This window comes from Camelus bactrianus, chromosome 6, assembly GCF_048773025.1.
Source record: "Camelus bactrianus isolate YW-2024 breed Bactrian camel chromosome 6, ASM4877302v1, whole genome shotgun sequence".
NCBI classification, from domain to species: domain Eukaryota; kingdom Metazoa; phylum Chordata; class Mammalia; order Artiodactyla; family Camelidae; genus Camelus; species Camelus bactrianus.
In genome coordinates, this window is record NC_133544.1 from 12,206,131 (window position 1) to 12,225,751 (window position 19,621).

Genomic DNA, 19,621 nt, shown 5'->3' on the forward strand with positions numbered 1-19,621 from the left:
CAATGAAAATTTTGTACTTCTGGCTTTTGGTCATTCCTAGTAATGACGGGAAATCTTAGCTGCATGATTGCCAAACTCTATTGCTAATTCACAGAATGTGATTCCATCAAGTACACAGTTACACTAATCAAGAAAATGTCTATTTATATCTATAGTCAGGTTGAATACATCCAGAAATGTGTAAGTTAACTCTTCAAGTCATTTTTAAAACTGTGCATTCTAGTAGAAAATACTAGCTGTCAAGTATAAACTAAAGGAACTTTGTTGCTCAGGGAAAATGATCCAGAAAAAAAAGTCAGTATACACTAATGATTGATGGTGTCATTGATGCATGGTGAATATTGGAAATTAATGGGTTTCATTTTCATTTCTTTTCCTTGCCTCCTCTTCTGGAGGACTTGACAGAAAATGAGATGGATAAAATGGCAGGCGGTGTAAGAGCAAGGAAAGAGAAGGTTAATTTATCAACTGGATGAGCCTCTTGAATAATCTGTAATGGGCTTTTGAGAAGAGCTCAGAAAACACTCAGTGTGGTGCCCAGTTATAGACTATCTTCATCCTCACCTACGTATAAATCCCAGAAAGACCCTGAGTCTGTGGCACTTATGTCGCATGCAGGCCGTCAGTGTCACTGAACTGCACTTCAAAATTCACAAAGCTTTCGTTTAGTCACATCAAAAATCAACTGAAATATTCTTCATATGAAAATGTTGAATGAAAGGACTCTTTTTCGGTATTAGGAGTAAAATAGAAGTAGATTTAAGAAAAACAAATGCATGTATTAAATTCTTTTTATAACGCTTTTGGAGCCAAATCACCCCTTTCCTTCTTCTCTTACTGATTATATTGTATTTAGTTTTCATATCATCATAAACCCTGACTCGCATATTTTATAAAACTATGTGGATAACTGAGAGGCGTGGATAACTGAGAGGCAAGAATAAGAAAAGGAAGGTAATAAAGGAAAGACATTTTAAAAGACCAGTTTCTTCTAATTACTGTGCCAGATCCTGTGGCTGAATGAGTTAAGTCAGCTATTTTGAAATTCATTAATTCTTGCAAACTGCTATAAAATAATGAACCACTGGAACAGAAAATCAAGTCTCCTGAGTTAATTTCAACATGTTGGTCTGCCTTGGAATTGTAAATTCACTTACCCATGAAAAATAGCCTTTTTTTTTTTTTTATATTACTGCTGATTTCTTAAATAACTATGATATGCCGACAAATAACCACGTAAATGGCTTCGTATAAGGTAAGTTATTTTAAAGAAACCAACTCGGATAGCTGTGACTATTTTTTTTTAAATAAGGAAATTCCTTTTGTATCTCAGTTTTTTATAGTATGTTCTCAAATACTTTATAAAAAGTGTACAGTTTATTGTCTACTTGTTCACCTTGCCCCCATTTCAAGTACCTGTTATTGTCATATTTATTAAGAACAGGGTATCTTAAAATGGTGAAAGTTTCTAAGTTATTGGCCCTCTATGGGCATCAGACCACCTGATTACTTTGGGTGTTCTCCCATGTGACCAATAATAAGAATATGATTTGGGTGTTTGTGTGATCACACTTCTAAAATTCTTCAAGATCTCAGTAAATAAGTGAAATTCTGATGTGCCAGTTAACACTGTATCAATATAATTATAGGTGAATTATTGTAATATAATGAAATATCTTAAAACTGTCTGACTTTTGGACCTTCAAATGCCTTAAACACCCCAATTTCTGGCCCCTAATTAATTTATATCCCCCACACAAGAGTCCCTCTTCATTTGATACCCTTGTCTGGCACTAAAATGAATGAAGCGGGCTCTAATGAAATTCAGAATTTAAATTCGAGTCATTGTAAAACTCAAAGGATGGAAAAGTGATCATAAAATATCAGATGTATCAAATAAATATTTTAAGTATAATCTACCCAAAGAAGACAGCTGCTGGAGCTGCACAAGTTTTATTTGCTGTCTTGTTAAGTAACTCCAAATTGTGTCATTCCTTAGAATGTTTCCCCTAAAAGTAGTTATTTAAATTTTGTTTTTAATGGAGGACAAAGTATATTTTCAAGGGGGCAACATTTTTCGTCTTAAGAACATTTGGTTAGTCTCCTTCCAGTCCTCATCTTCAGCATTTCTGACCTTTGAGCTTTCAAGGTATTTCTTCTGAGACCTTTTCTTTGTATGCCCAGCTCCCTGTGACCTAATTAGGTACCTGAAGCTTCCCTCCCCCAAGGTGGTTGTCCACTTTTTAGTTCCTGAATTTGTGAATTAAGCAGGTGCCATTTTTTTTTTAATCACCTACTATTAGACCAAAAAGGAGTAAGAAGTTAAAGCGGGTTCCAAATCTATGTGTCTTGGCTTCTTCATACTAGTGCGAAGTAGGTACTGCTTATTGCCAGCCATTTCCTTTCCATTATTCCTTCTGAGCACATGGCCAAAAGCTTGATATTTTGTATTTTGGAGGAGACTTGAATTAAAAGAGAGGATTCTTGGTAGTTATTCATCAGACTTAATTTTCCTGATGTATTTCTGCTGGAATAGGTAGGACATTTTATAGTATTTTTCCAGTGAGAGTACTTGCCTAGGTTGTCACAAGCACTTGAATACTTCAGATTGGTCAGATAGTATTTAATACAGCAACTTTTCTCCACAGCACAGGAAACTGGGATAAGACTTAGCATCATGTGGTTTCCACTAGTCTTTTCCACTGCATAACATTTTAAATTTGTACTGTTTTTAGAAAATTTGTCTCTTCACTAAAGAAAAGCAAACAAAGAGGGACTTGTTCCTTCCATAGTGAGCAGTTTTGATTTTTACTTTCTGTTTTAAAATACTCCTGTATTAAAAAAGAAGAATAAAACAGAAAGAATATCCCCCCAAAATGTCATTACTTAGAAAAGGAAATTTAAGTTGTTATGAACAGAATACTACAGATTTATTTCCTGGCATTTCTGCTTGTAGATAGATTGGAAAATCATTGTTTCTCTTGTTTGCTTTAAAATACAGTAAGACTGAAGAACTTTATATTCTAAATTTTTTTTTTTTTTTGGAACTTGATACTCTTAACTGCAGTTTTATTTTTAACTTTGTAAGAGGCTGGTCGTGTAAATGGGCACTGTCGTGTTGGAATGGATCTGTGATAATATCCTCATTAAAGACCTGTTGCCGTGGTAGACATTTGATTACTCATAACAGTTTATTTTAGGTACTGTAGTGCTATCCCATTTGCTCAAATTATACTGATAAAAGGAGAGATTAAATGTTACAATAATGCTCATTCTTTTGATGAATAAGAAGGGAAACAAGAAGGTACTGCATCACATTCAGTTAATGCTTCTGAAAAAATATCCCTAAAAACCTTACTGCATGAATTTTAAAAAAGAAGAAGAAACCACATATAGACATACTTAGAAAACTTTTTAAAGTCTGGCACATTCACGTATAGCTGGTCTACTTCTGTCTAAAACGATATGTATCCTTGGGTATGGAACTGAAAACTTCCTGAAAATAAGCTGCAATAATCTATGTAACGATGTAAATTCTTCCACAGCTTTGCATAAAAATAAGAATTTGTCTTGCTGGAAAGAAAATGGAAGATAAAAAGATAAACATTGTTTTACTTCTGTTCTATGTGAACAGATAGAAGTATAGTCAAGCCACAGCTCAAAGGAATGCCATTCCTAACCATCCCTGGCATCTTCATTAACTACAGCCGTTGTACTCTCGCAATTTTTTTTTCTGTTTTCCAATTGTATAACCAACACTTTAATGTATCCCTACACTGGTATTTCACTCACTACTTCTTAATGTATCCACGTACTGACTAATGGTTATAGACTGTAATTAAGATCAGAGAAATAAAGACTTGATTAGGGCAGGGAAGGGAAAATTGGGGGACGAAAAATTCTGTAGGAATAAGGAAAATAATGATGCTATGTGAGAAAGTGAGCAGTCTTACAGCTCTGAGATACAAATATTTGGAATGAACGTGGAGAGGGCTAATTTACAAAAATGCTACTTCAGTGGCCACGTAGATCAATATCTTATAATAACATTATCTACTGTGTGGATAATTGAACTTACTTCACATGTTATACACAGGCTTTGTAAGGTGGTTATTTTTTTCTAGGAGTTCCATGTGATAACTTTCTCCTTTCTGTTTCCCTACATCCTCCTAAACTTTTCCTACTGCCTTCTGCCCAGACCACTGACATTCTGTGGCCAAAGAGACCAGCCCAAATGGAGCACTAAGACTATATATAAGTAGTAATCATATTTTTAACATTTTTAATGCAGTATAATGTATAAAGTACACAAATCTTAAGTGACAGCTCAGTGAATTTTCACAGATATATGCACCCATATAACTATCACCCTAGATCAAGGTGAGGCTCCCAGTGCATACTCAGACATAACCACTGTTCTGACTTCTGTCATTATAGAATAGTTTAGCCTGTTCTTGACCTTCCTGTAAACAGAATTATACAGTCTTTGGTATTTGTGTCTAGTTTCATTTGATCATCATTATGTCTATGAAATTCATCTCTGTTGTTGCATGTAGCAAGAACAATAGGTTGCCCTTTTTTATTACTATGTAGTAGTCTATCCACTGAGTATATCATAATTTTTCCACTGTACTGTTGATGGACTTTTTAAAATAATTTTTGGCTTTTATTATCTAAAGCTGCTGTGAACGTTCCTGTACAAATATTTTAGTGCACACATGCACTCATTTCTCTAGGGTTTATACATCAGAGTGAAACTACTGAATCATAGGATGGGTGTAAATTTAGCTGTAGAAGATATTGCCAAATAGTTTTCAACAGTGGCTGCACCAATTTACACTCCCACCTACAACATATGAGAGATCCAGTTGTTCTATGTCTTCAGCAGTACTTGGTACCATCAGTCTTACTAGTTTTAGCCATTCTGGCAAGTGTGTATTTCATTGTAATTTTATCCATTATGGTAAGTATGTATTTTATTGTGGTTTTAATATACATTTCTCTGAGAAGTAATGATATGTGGAACATCTTTTTATATCTTTATTAGCCATTTGGGAATTTTCACTTGTTAAGTGCCTATTCAAGTCACGTGCTCATGTTTACTGGGTTGTCTGTCTTTTTCCTATTATTTGCCGGAATTCTTTATATTTTATTGATAGGAGTTTTCTGTCTCATGTATTATTATAAATATCTTCTGTTTGGTTTGCTCTTCTGCTTTCCAGATGGTGACCTCTGATGACCAGAAAGCACTAATTTTTATGAAGTCCAATATACAAATTTTATGGTTAATTTTTTTTTAATTTTATGGTTAATGATTAGGTCTTTAATTTGTCTCACCAATGTTTTAAGGTTCACACATAGAGGTTAGACTTATTTCTAGATTTTTGATGTTTGTATTTTATTATCTAATTCTTTTTTGTTAGTATATAGAAATGTAATTGATTTTTTATATTGCCTTTGCACCTAGCCACCTTACTAAATTCACTTTATTGTAATTCTATAGATTCCTTTGTATCTCTTCATGTATATATACAACCATATCTTCTATAAATAATGATAGTTTCATTTCTCCCATCCCAACTTTTCTTTTCCTGCCTTATTGAGCTCACTAGGACATCTAGCAAAATGTTAAATAGAAGTGATAACAATGGACCTCTTTGTCTTGTTCCTGAACTCAAAATAAGAATTCAGTATTTCACCATTCAATATGATGTTTGCTGTAGAGTTTTAAATAGACACCATTTACCAAATTGTTTTTGTTTACTCCTAGCTTTCTGGGAGTTTTTATTAAATGCTTTTTCTACCTCTATTAAGATGACCATGTGATTTTTATCCTTTATTCTTGAATAGATTGATTAATTTTTCAGATACTACAATCCTGGAATAAATCCCACTTGGTCATGGTGTATTACTCATTTCCTGTATCAGTGGCTTCAATGTGCTAATATTTTGCCTAAGATTTTTGAGTTGTCTTTTATTTGGAGTATCTAGTCCATTTACAGTTAATGTGACTACTGATTCCTGATTTTAAGTCTACCATCTCACAGTTTGTTTTTCATTTGTCCCATTTCCTCTTGGTTCCTCTATTTCTCTTGTTCTGCCTTTGAATAAAGCAAGTATTCTCTATTACCTGTTTTTGTTTGGTTTTTTTTTTGTTTGTTTTTTTGCTAGTATTTTAGTTTGTTTAGAGATTTTTTTTTTTAAATTCATTTAGCAGTCACCTTAGATTTAATTCTATCTGGGATTATTTTCCTTCTGCCTGGAGAATTCTCTTTAGAATCTATTTTAGTGCCAGGTCTGCTATCAATTAATTATCATAGCTTTTGCTTTTTGAAACCTTCTTTTGCATTTATTTCCTTTTGTAACATGTATGTGGAGATAAAATTCATATAACATACCATTCACCCATTTAAAGTGTAAAATTCAATGTTGCCTTTATTTTTGAAGGATATTTCTGCTGATGTGAAATTCCAGGTGCGACACTTTCAAGATGTCATTCCATACTTTAAGTTCTGTGGAAAAGTCAGCCCTCAGTTTTACTGTTGCTCTTTGAAGGCTGTATGTCTTTTTTTCTCAGGTCACTTTTAAGATTTTTGTCTACGTATTTGGTTTTTAACAGTTTGACTCTGTTGTATCGTGTTTTTTCCATCTTCGCTAAGGATAGTAAACTTGTTGAATCTGTTGATGTTCCTCCTGAATATTGGAAATTCTTCACCAGTCATTCTTCAAATAATTTTTTCCAATCCATTCTCTCTTTCCTCTTCTTTAGGAATCTTCCAAACCTTTATACCATGTTCCATATGTATCTTACAGTCTTTTCTGTGTTTTCCACCTTTGTATCTCCCTTTATTTCAATCTGTGTAATATTCACTGACCTGTCTTCCAACTCAGTTACCTTTTGTCCCACTGGATCTAATGAATTTTAATTTTTATTTCATATATTGTATTTTGGAATCTAAAATATTCATTGACTCTCTCTTATAGATTTCAGGTCTCTGCTGAAATTCTCAATCTTTTCCTCTATATTCTTGAACTTATTAATCAAAGTAATTTTAAACTTCTGATCTGATAAATCCAGTGTCTGAATTACGACCTATTGGTTGTTTCTATTGTCCATTTATATTTCCTCTTGGTTTTCTGTCATTTGGACCTGTTTTTTAGGATGCTTGGTAAGTTTAGCTGAATACCACATGTTGCATAGGAAAGACTATGCATGCTCTGAATGATGTCTTCCTCCTAAAATGGCTCTGTTTCCTACCTGCAAGCAGGTAGAGTACAGGCAGATCACTGTAACCACTCTGAGGACTGATTCTAGATTTTGTTAGGGTTGGTCTAAGTTTTTGCCCTTATTCCTGTCATATGGCCTTTCTGGTTCTCAGTTGAAAACCTGTTGTGTTTACTGGGGACCCTTCACCTTGGTGGCCCTGAACTCCAGCCTCTTTCTCCTCAGCACCAAGAGCTTTGCTCAGCTCCTTAACTTCCCAGCTGCTGCCATTTGCTGGGTTTCTGGAGGTCTCCCCTTGTGCACGTGGTTTGGGATTGGCAAACACCTCAAGGAGCAGCACCTCAGGCCCACGTTCCTGAGGTATGATACTCTCTGGAACTTTGCCCCCCCAAGTCCTAGCTACTTTGGTAATCCAAACTCCAACCTTCCTTTCTTCAACCAAGTGGGACTGCTGCTTTCTGCTAGGCATTCACTTCCCCGTGCTGTAAATTTGCAGCACCTTCGGAGAAGTGGGAACGAAGGTGGACGCCACCCCAGCTTGTTTCCCTTCTTTCAGGGGTTGCAGCTCCGTAGGGTCTACCTGCCTTGGCTTGCTCCCCAGTGCCTGTAAATAAATGTTGTGTGTTTTATTTAGTTTTCATAGTTGTTTTCTGTGGGAGAGTTAGTTCCAATCACAAGCTACTCTACTGTGGCCAAAGCAGAAATCCGATGGTAATATTTTTAATCACTACTGTTATTTCCACACAGTGGCTTCTGGCGAGAACTTGGTGATCACAGGCTCACATTTATTCATTTGTTCCGTCATGCGCTAAACATTTTTTGAGCTGCTTCAGGCCAGGTACTATTCTAGAGACAGGTACTGTAACAGTAAATCAGATAAGATCTCTGCCTGTTGTCTTAGAGAAAGGCTACTAAATGGTTTCTGTATCATACTTGTCCTAATTAAAGACTTTTTCTTATGTGTGGGTGAGAGAAAGACCGAGACTAAGACCTTTTGGATGACAACACCTTCGTACTTAATGCAAAATATTTTTAGCCTTTTAAAAAATTCTGCAGAGATTAACTCAGTTCACAGTTCACACACAATATATCAATATCTGTTCACCTTCAGAAAGCTAAGACATTATGCTTAATCCCTTACCTGTGAGTTTCTACATCATACAGATACAATAAAAGTATGAAAAACTTATTTTGGAGCACAATTTTATGACAATTTGAATTCAAGCTCCAGGAACTGACTTATGGGAACAAATTTAACTCTGAGATTAAATCTTTCCATGAGTGTCAACATGAGTCTGATAAAGAATCAGCCTCCTTGTGGGTTCTCACTTTAACTTCAGTCTTCACATGCTACGTTTCATATGCTACAAAGCACTTATTAAATGCACTGAGACACTAAAAAAATGACTTGGTGCTCTCAGTCTTCCAGAGTAGCTTAAATGTCACTGTTACAGAGAAAAGAGTACAAGCTTGGCACAGGTCACTGTTAAGATGTTATGGTCAAATCAAAAATTTTACTCCTCTGTTCTTTGCTCTCCTTTCTCACTTCAGAAACTTCATCCAGTGGATCATTTTCTATTCCAAAGACATATTCCAGAGATGATAATTTGTACTTTTAATTACAGTCCATTTTCATGTGATCAAAAGGCAGTTAAAGAGCTAGAACATCGTCATATGTAGTAGCTCTGTAGAAACTAGAGTGCACTCAGAGGACAGATCAAGAATTTTCAGCACCTGTGTTTTAATGTCCTTGGAATTACCGCCCTTTTGGAATGATTTAAGAAAGACCAGTTAAAAGTAGAAGAAACCAGACGCAAAAGGCCACGTATTGTATAATTCCACTTATATGAAATGTCCAAGATAGGCATATCCATACAGACAGAAAGTGGATTAGTCCTTTCTGGTGGGTGGTGGGAGGGGGATATGGGAAGTGGCTGCTTCATGTGTATAGGTGATAAGGTTTGGGGATGATGAAAATGTTCTGAAATTAGATAGTGGTAACGGTTGCACAACCATGTGAATATACTAAAAACCACTGACTTGTACACTTAAAATGGCAAATGTTATGTTATGTGAATGTTATCTTAATTTTTTAAAAAATCATACTCACACACACACACATAAAAGAACGACAGCCAGAAAGGAAACAGTTATTTTGAGCCCATCAGTTCTAACACCTTGCTGTTCAGAGAATACCTTCCCCAGCCGTCCTTACTTTAGCAGCAACTCTGGTTTTGAAGTATAACTGATACTATGTCTGGAATATCTTCTCTTACAAACAGAAATTAAGTTCTTGGGGACAAATGGAATGTGTTTCTTGCAGATAACAAAGACCCAGTCTAAGAGAGAGAGGGCACCTCCTCTGGGCCATATTTACCAGTGTTGGGTAATGTTTGGATGGAGATCAACGTGCTCTATGTTTTCATGGTGATTACATCCAGCTTCTCATTGCTGTTATTTCTGCTTGGAGGGTTAATGCGTTGCTTTTGGCCCCATTGTCATGACGGGACCACCAGCCTTTTGTTTTATGTACATTTTTCTTTGGGAATCTTTTCTCAGTTCACCCTAATCCTACCTCTGTTAACTTGCTCTCAGAAGCATTCATGTGTGCAGTGAAATATTTAATCATGAAGCCATCTGGAGCAGTTATCTTTTTCTCAAAACGTAATACCATTGAAATACCAGATTATGCCACTCATGTCTTTGCCATTTTACTAAGTAGAGTTGACCCTCAAACTTAACACTGGTTTCAACTGTACGGGTCCATTTAGGCACGGATTTTTTCAATAGTAAATACTACAGTACTATATGATCCCCGGTTGCTTGAATCAGCAGATACAGAGGAACCTCCTACGAGGAGGGCCAACTGTAAATTATATGCGGATTTTCGACTGCATGGACAGTCAGCGTCCCTAACTCCCGAGTTGTTCAAGGGTCTACTGTAGTCAGAGGCTACACTGTCTCCCTTAACTCCATGTATGCATTTAAAATATTTTTATCCTCAATAATTTATTTATGCTCAGTGAATGCAAAGGCTTTATCCACATGAGAGTGAATTTATAAATCTTTTTATTCATTAATTGAGATAGCACATGAAACTTTCTTTTGTCCTAGCAAGGATGAACTATTTTGAAGAAAATAGACTTTGAAAATTTCAAAATGCTTTTATAGCAAATGCAAATAAAGTTGTTTCAAATCACAAATTGTTTTACATAAAATCTTTTTGTGAAGGATATATATTGCAGCACTTTTTATAAATTTTGAATGGGAAATGTTTGAAGGTATTTATTAATAGTAACTAACTACTAAAATTTTTCTTAAAACATTTAGAATAAAGCACACCTAAAATGCATGAAGTATTATAAGTATTTTGTTCTATCATTAGTCTAATTGTACGTATGTTTTAAAACAAGAATGGGCTGGGAAGATAAAGATTAATTTGTAGTAAGTACAGTATTATTTTACTGAGTGGTTCTTTTAGATATTGGAGTAGAGTCTACTGTCAAAGTATTCCAGATTTTTTATTTTATTTCGATATCCTTGCTTTTGAGCCTAGTGTTGGCTTTCTAATGTCAGAATAATCAAACTCTACTCATCTAAAAATCCAGAAAACTTTTTCTAATGATAAATACATTTAGGGAAAAACTCGAGTCTTCTAAAAATCTTATTAGAGTTTAAGTTGACTCATTTGAGCAATATGTATATTATGAAAGCTAAAAAGATAACTATTTGTGATCATTAAAATTAATGTATAATCTTCATTAAGTAGGCTTTTTAAGTTAGTTTCTACAGTGGTTTCATGTTAAGTTTTTCAAAAATTAGCAGATTATGGTGGCTATAGTAAAGAGTTTTGTTTTAAATCTGGTATCATATTTAGGAATTATTAAATTATGTTACAATATCAAATCTTCATACATGCATTATAATTACTTAAAATTAGTTTGCATTAACAGCCTAAATAGGTATCTTATTTTGGAGGAAAAAATATTATTCTATTTTCTAGTTAACATTTAACTTAATTGTTACTAGATACGTAATAGTTCAGCGAAATGTGCTTACGTGTGTGTGTGTGTGTGTATCTGTGTATACACACACACACATATATTCAGGGCTTACAATGCCTAATTAATAAGACCCACTCCTTAAATTGACTATCTGCCCTGCTGTGGTCCCCACCTAAAATGAAGTACTCTTGGTATGAATGATCAATCAGCCATAGGGTGTGAGATATCGATATTCATTTCTTTTTAAATGAAAGATATGGATACAAATAGTTCAAACTAATAGCACCAGACTGGTTTCCTAAATAACTAATATAGCTAAAACAGGTGATAACACTCCAGAGTTCCAGAATTATTTCAACGTAGCTTTAAAGACAGTTAGGATTTTAATTTAATACAAAGACTTCAGAGTCCTCAACTTGGGCATTTAAAACATCCAGAGGTAGTAGGTATTTGTTTTTTGAAGATTAAGTAAGAAATGCATTTTGTTTACGTGGTTGACTTTATCTAGACTTTATAAATGTGATTTTTTAAATTAGCTACTTCATTGTTGGTGCCCTTATGGGAGATTTTAGTTTGACTAGTCAACTCTTTCTGCTAGGTTTTGGGCATTTGAATTTTATGTTTGGTTGGTTTTGGGGATTTTTTGTGTGTGGGGGAGGTGATAAACTAAGAAGTTTCTGCAGCAGAAAATATCATGAAACATATATGTCCTTTATAAAGTTGTGCCATTCAGAGGAATTTTTCAAAGCCTATATTGGGAGATAGGCAAATTAAGCAAAGCATCATAGTGAATTCTTTTTTTTTTTTCACAGTGAATTCATCTTATGTATAGAATGACAAGCATATTTAGCCGCTTTTGCTAATATTCTGGGCTTCTTTTCATTGTGACTGTTTTACAAACTTAATAATGTTCCTTCCTGATAAGAGACTGACTAGAACTTTTGTTTAAAGAAACACTTTTCATACGGAGAAAATTAAAGTTGCATATATGCCTCTCATATGGCAAACTCTACATTAGCATTACTCCATCACAGCATTAGATACCAACCATACTAACAGTGTGCAGATAGACTATTTTTCATTTAACTTAGCACTTCACGTTGAAAGTGTTTTCAAATCAGATCTTATTGGGGCAGATTTCACGTGACTGGACTAACATAAATATTTGCTCCTTTGAAGGTATTTAGACATTGAAAATTAATGGTTTGCTTATGAGCCATAGATCTGAGGAGCCATTCTGGATGAAATTTCCATTCTTAACTTTTTTGTAGATGAAGCTATGTATCTATATTCTAGGACTGATACCAAATAATACTATATACTCCTTTATATCAACCAATGTGTTATTAAATTAGCTCTTTTTGTTGAAAAGAGCTCTGAGGTGACTGGGAACACTGTGTGTTGAAGTTGGATGCAAAGTTGAGTATTGTACAGTGAGCCTCTTAGGAGAACCGATGTCTCAGGAAGCTCTGAGTAATGAAGCAGAAAGCCCGTCATTCACATGTAGCTTAGTCAGTGCCCCAGCTTTGTTTCTCAGCCTTCAGTTTTTAATAATTATACTTATCAGCATCTTAAGAAAAGCACATTTGTCCTCTAAAAGAGAACAGAGTTACCAAAAAAAAAACTCACTTTATTCCTTCTCTCTTCCCTGAACCCCTGGCTTTAACTGAAGAATAAAATGTTATTATGTATGAAGCTCCATGAGTATTGCTGATGATTCTGCAAAAAGGAGATGGGAAGGCAGTTTAGTACTGAATGTCCAGACTGGCCACTCAGCCTCTCTGTGCCTCTGTTTCTTCATCTATAAAATGGGAATAATTATACCTGTCCTCCCCTACCTCAGCAGCATCCTGAGGATCAATTAAAATAGAGGAGGGAAAAATCTATAAGGTGCACTGATCCCAAAGGTGGGCAGAATATAGATATAGTTATTATTTAATAATGACTTTGTTATATAACAATTTAATTGTGCCTTTGCCTAGCTCTGTATAGTGAACAATGGCTAGCATTTTGAAGTAGAAATTGATTATAGTTTTTTTAAAATTACACAGATTTTTAATACTTACAGTCATCAAATAGCATTGGTAAAACTGTACAGTGTATGTTACAGGTCTGAGTGTGGGTTTAAAATGTATAATTACACTCAGCTCATTTGTAGAACATCTGGCTATTTGAGTTGACTTTGTTATTTCAGAGGGCTGCATAGTAACCCAGATCAAACCATAGTCATAGCAGTATTTTTAGCGTATCCCAGAATCTTAGAGTGTAGGAGCCTTAGAGCTCAGCCAGTGTGATTTCCTACAGGGAGCCAGGCTCCTTCTGGGTGACGTCACTGATGGGCGCTTGTGCATCCTCTTCCTGAAAATTATTTTGGGGAAGGAGGGCTGTACTGCTGCCTTTACTGCTATGATGTAAATTCTTTTGTTTAAGAATTTCCAAAAACTTGGACCTAGTCATTCATGTATTACACTAGAAGATGCAGGCATTTAATATTTTGTATTGAACATCACCCTGATTTAAAGGGCCTAGGTTTTGTTTTCAGGTTTTTTATTTTCGGCATGGTTTCCCCCACTAACTGGGTTGTTTTCTCCATTTTCCTCATAATTTGACAATATTTTCTTCCCTTTTTATTTTCATCTTCTTCCACTTAGCATTTATGGTAGCAAGGAGGGGAGGGATGTCTATTTGTCAAATGGACTGAGATCATGATTTCTACTCTTGTCTTTCTATGGCGACTGGACTGACTACCATCAACTTAAAGGTCCTTCAAAACTAGAAGCCATTCCTTTCAGGGCAGTGCCTGGTAAGTAATGTTGGGAACTCTGGGGAAAGGGAAGCTGAGGGGACCCCAGAGTAGAGAAGAGTGTCCCAATGTTTGAAACGATTTTCTTCTAGGGCGCATGCTCCCAAGAGACAGGGCATTCTAGTGTAGGACCAGCTGCCAGGTGAGACAGCTGTGAAACTATGTGTCGATTTTGTTTTAACAGGTCAGGTGGGGGACATATCTAGCTTTGATGTTTAACTCCACCCTTTGTTCCATCTTTGGGAAATGACAGTACCTTGGTTTTGCTAACTGGCCCAAATTTGCATCAACAAAGTAAATCACTTTGTTTCTTTTCATTTGGTGTTCATTTCTCTGTTTCTCTCTCGCCCTTTCATTCTTTCGTTCCTTTTCTCTCTCTCCCCATGGTATTCCTTCTACTTCCTCCCACCTTTCTAAAGGAGGCTGTCCTTGTTCTGGCTGCAAGCCAGGTTACCAGGTTACCGTATTAAAACGAACCAGCCTTAGACTCTAAACCCTGTAGCAGTGATTATCTGTGGGTAGCCACAAAATTAACTATTTTAGACAGTTTTAAACAGCTATTTGCTGTCCAGTCACATCAGCTACACAACAGTCCAAGGTGGCCTTTCAGGCAGAAGAATCACCAACCAGAGTGAATCTGTTTCTTAAATGAAAGACCTACAGTCTTTTTCCCTCTTTAAAAACTTCTCTTTTCAGATATATATGGGTGCATGCTCATCTCTGGCCAAAACTTTGTTCCAGTTTCAGAAGGGCTGGTTCTGAAGGTGTCTTTGCAACCTTTTTGGTGTTGGCTGTGTTGGTTGCCTGATAGGCAGTAGCTAATTCATCATTCCCTAAATATGAGAGGAGCAGCTATTATATTCAGACTCCCAGGCAGCCTGGTGCAGGTCCCCCCAGCTAGGACCACTCGTCATCACAGGAGGGAACTACTCTATTTGCAGATGCTTGCTTGCGTTTTTCTTCTGTTGATCTCTGTCATATTCTGCCTGCCTTAATGAGGTTCTTTACCTGGATATCTGTCTCTTTTTCTCTCCCCCTCTCACTGTACTCCCAATTTTCCAATACGGAAAATTCCTTTTTACTGAAGAAAGAAGCAATAAGTGCTCTTAAGTAAAAATTCTACCAATAGGGTGTGCTTTGGGAGTATATAATTTCTTCTTTTGGTTGTAAACCTCAATTTGGGATGGCAGTTAGAATGGGTTTTTAAACGTCTTTGAAAAAGCCCTTCTGGGCCAGACCTCTGACAAAGTCACTCAACTGGCGTGCAATTACAATTTTATTCGCATGACTTTCTTTCTAAGTCTCTATAGAAGAATATGACATTCTTACAATGCAAGAAATAAAATTATTCTCGTATCAAGGAATAATTTTATTTTATATCTGCCTTTATGTCATCTTCCATTGTTTTTATTAGTATTAATTCTCCCCAGAGGGAGTGGCTTGATGCCTCCTGCATTAAGTAAATACAAGCTTTTCTTTAGCTGCTTTCCTGAATTCCATATTTATAATATTTTATGGTAGAATTTTTTTTTTTTTTTGGAAATTGATTCATTCTAGCTGGGCTAGAATCTTCAAGTATTAATTTATAATGAATTTTCCCTCTTCTGAGAATCTTAGAAGAGCTAAATGGTACATGTTTCTTTTATTGCTATAAATATGCATAGTTTTTTGAATATTTTCTGAATGCTTTATTATAGTGATAATTGGTACTACTGTTGATTAAAGGTAAACTATATGGAGTTAAAAGTTTGTATACTATGAACTATTTCTTGAGAATTTTCAGAATCCCATGGCTGCTTGTCTTTAACACTTATAAGAGGCATGTGTTTTTTCCCTTCCTGGTCTCAAATTTAGTTTTCCCTTTGTTCAGGCAGGTCTGGGTGAGTTGTATTGACTGAAAAACACACATGTATCAAAAGTGAATGTATTACAGAAGTGTGACTTTTTTTGCCTTGGGAGTTTGGCCAGAAAGTTTTATGTATGGGTTTTATTTTTAACAAAGCATTAAGGACTTACCTTTTACCAACTTCTGGGTGTGTGGAGATGTATTTGTTCAAGCTTTAAGAAAAGAATAAACCTGTCAGTGTAAAATACCTGATATCTGACTTGGATTTGTGGGGGGTTGGGTGGCAGAGAGGAGTTTATAGTATGTTATTTTGGGAATTAAATAAGATTACTAAAGAAACACAACAGTATACATCAGGAATTTGGTATCTTAGAAGAATGACTCAAATTAACTTGCTTATACTAAAATTGTATGGAGGTAACTGAATGCAGGGTTTTCTGTTGTTCTAATAGTGCTTGCCTGCACTGCTCTGCAGTGTCTTAAAAGCAGAAGAAGCTTCCCCTGCATAGAGTTCCCTAAAGGTCTGGTCCTCTAGTTGCCCAGTCATTACCCTTCTCGAAAAATCTCTGTCATGACCTGAAGGCCTCAGAAGAAACCAGCCCCTGATAGATCATAAGGGAGGGCTTGCCAGGGCTTCATTACCACAGATCAGGGCAGCTGGTTCCCATCTCCTTGGCCACCTCTCACCCAATCTTCCCCCAAAAATGACTCTCGGCCCTGCTACCTTGGCCACTGATCCCTCACTTTTATCCTCTGAAACTCACCCACCTCCCACCCCCTAAGGCCATCTTCTCTCAGTCTTCCAAAGAAATGGTTCCCTAACTGGGTTATTTTTTGGAGGCAGCAGCAGATAACAGAACGAGCCCAGGCTCAGGTGCTGTGTCAGCTATCATTGCTGCATAACAAATAGTCCCCAAGCCCAGTGGTGTGACAACCACCATTTATTACTTCCCTGTTCCTATGGGTCAAGAATTCAGGAGCGGCTTAGCTGGATGGTTCTGGCTCAGACCAGAGTCTCTCATGTGTTTCAGTTGGGAAGAAGTGCTGCATGGTAACCCATGTACACATTCTTCTCAAGCGTACACATAACATTCTCCAGAATTGATCACATCCTGGCCCACAAAGCAAGCCTTGGTGAATTTAAGAAAATTTAAATCACATCAAACATCTTTTCTGACCACAATGCTATGAGATTAGAAATCAACTGCAAGTAAAATAACTGCAAAAATTGCAAACATGTGGAGGCTAAACAATATCCTACTAAACAACCAATGGACCACTGAAGAAATCAAAGAGGAAATAAAAAAATACTTTGAGATAAATGAAAATGAAAAACACAATGATCAAAAACCTCTGGGACACAGCAAAAGCAGTTCCAAGAAAGTTTATAGCAATACAAGCTTACCTCAGGAAATAAGACAAATCTCAAATAAACAACCTAATCTTCCACCTAAAGCAGCTAGAGAAAGAAGAAAAAACAAAACCCAAAGTTAGTAGAAGGAAAAAAATCATAAAGATTAGAGCAGAAATAAATGAAATAGAGACCAAAAAATTAGAAAAGATCAATGAAACTAAAAGATGGTTCTTTGAAAAGGTAAACAAAATTGATAAACCTTTATTCAGACTCATCAAGAAAACAAGGGAGAGGGCCCAAATTAATAAAATCAGAAATGAAAAAGGAGAAGTTACAACCAACACCACAGAAATACAAGGGATCATAAAAGGCTACTATGAGCAACTAAACACCAACAAAAAGGACAACCTAGAAGAAATAGACAATTTCTTAGAAAAGTACAATTTGCCGAGACTGAATCAGGAAGAAATAAAAAATATGAATAAATCAATTACCAGTACTGAAATCAAATCAGTAATTAAAAAACTCCCAACAAATGAATGTCCAGGACCAGATGACTTCACAGGTGAATTCTACCAAACATGTAGAGAAGAGTTAACACCTATCCTTCTGAAACTACTCCAAAAAATTGCAGAGGAAGGAACACTTCTGAACTCCTGAGGCCACCATCATCCCAATACCAAAATACGAAAAGTATCACAAGAAAAGAAAATTACAGGCCAATATCATTTATGAATATAGATTCAAAAATCCTCAACAAAATACTAGCAAATTGACTCCAACAATTAATTAAAAGGATCATACACCATGATCAAGTAGGATTCATCCCAGGGATGCAAGAATTTTTCAATATCTGCAAATCAATCAATGTGATACAACATCTTAACAAATTGAAGAATAAAAACCACGTGATTATCTCAATAGATGCAGAAAAAGCTTTTGATAAAATTCAACATCCATTTACAGTAAAAACTCTCCAGAAAGTGGGCACAGATGGAACATACCTCAACATAATAAAGGCCATATATGACAAACCCACAGCTAACATCATACTTAATGGTGAAAAGCTGAAAGCATATTCTCTAAGATCAGGAATAAGACAAGGATGCCCACTCTCATCACTTTTATTCAACATAGTTTTGGAAGTACTAGCCATAGCAATCAGAGAAGAAAAAGAAATAAAAGGAATTGACATTGGAATTGTCACTGTCACTGTCATGTAGATGACATGACACTATACACAGAAAATCCTAAAGATGCTATCAGAAAACTACTTGAGCTCATTAATGAATCTGGTAAATTTACAGGATGCAAAATTAATATACAGAAATCAGTTGCATTTCTACACACTAATAACAAAATAGCAGAAAAAGAAATAAAGGAAACAACCCCAGTTACCATTGCACCAAAAAGAATAAAATACCTAGGAATAAACATACCCAAGGAGGCAAAGGACCTATACTCCTAAAACTATAAGACATTGATAAAAGAAATTAAAGATGATATAAACAGATCGAAAGATAGACCATATTCTTGGAAGAATCTGTATTGTTCAAACGGCCATTCTACCCAAGGCAATAAATAGATTCAGTGCAATCCCTAGCAAATTACTAATGACATTTTTCACAGAGCTGGAACAAAAAACGTTAAAATTCTTATGGAGACACAAAATACCCCTAATAGCCAAAACATTCTTGAAAAAGGCAAACGGAGCCAGGAGAATCACACTCCCTGACTTCACACTATACTACAAAGCTACAGTAATCAAAATAATATGGTACTTGGGGGAGGGTATAGCTCAGTGGTAGAGCATGTGCTTAGCATGCACAAGGTTCTGGGTTCAATCCTCAGTACCCCCATTTAAAAATTAAGTAATTAATTAATTTAAAAAATCTAATTATTCCTCCCCCAAAAAAAGTTTTTCAAAAAAGATTAAAAAAAATAGTATGGTACTGGCACAAAAACAGACACCTAGATCAATGGAACAGGATAGAAAGCCCAGAAATAAACCCACACACTATGGTCAATCTACAACAAAGGAGGCAAGAATATACAATGGACAGTCTCTTCAATAAGTAGTGCTGGGAAAACTAGACAGCTACCTGTAAAAGACTGACATTAGAACATTCTGTAACACCATATACAAAAATAAACTCAAAATGGATTAAAGACCTAAATGTAAGACCAGATACTATGAAACTCCTAGAGGAAAACATAGGCAGGACTCTCTTTGACATAAATCACAGCAATACTTTTTTTTCAAACCAGCTCCTAGAGTAATGGAAATAAAAGCAAAAATAAACAAATGGGACTTAAAAGCTTTTGCACATCAAAGGATACCATCAACAAAACGAATGAGCGACTAATTTCCAAAATATACAAACAGCTC

At 35.7% G+C, this 19,621-nt stretch overlaps 1 long non-coding RNA gene across 1 annotated transcript in view; it reads right to left on the reverse strand.

Moving 5' to 3' along the window:
* LOC123612416 (uncharacterized) overlaps positions 1-19,621 on the reverse strand; it is a 43,175-nt gene that overhangs the window by 10,201 nt on the left and 13,353 nt on the right. The gene's annotated exons all lie outside the window — the stretch shown is intronic.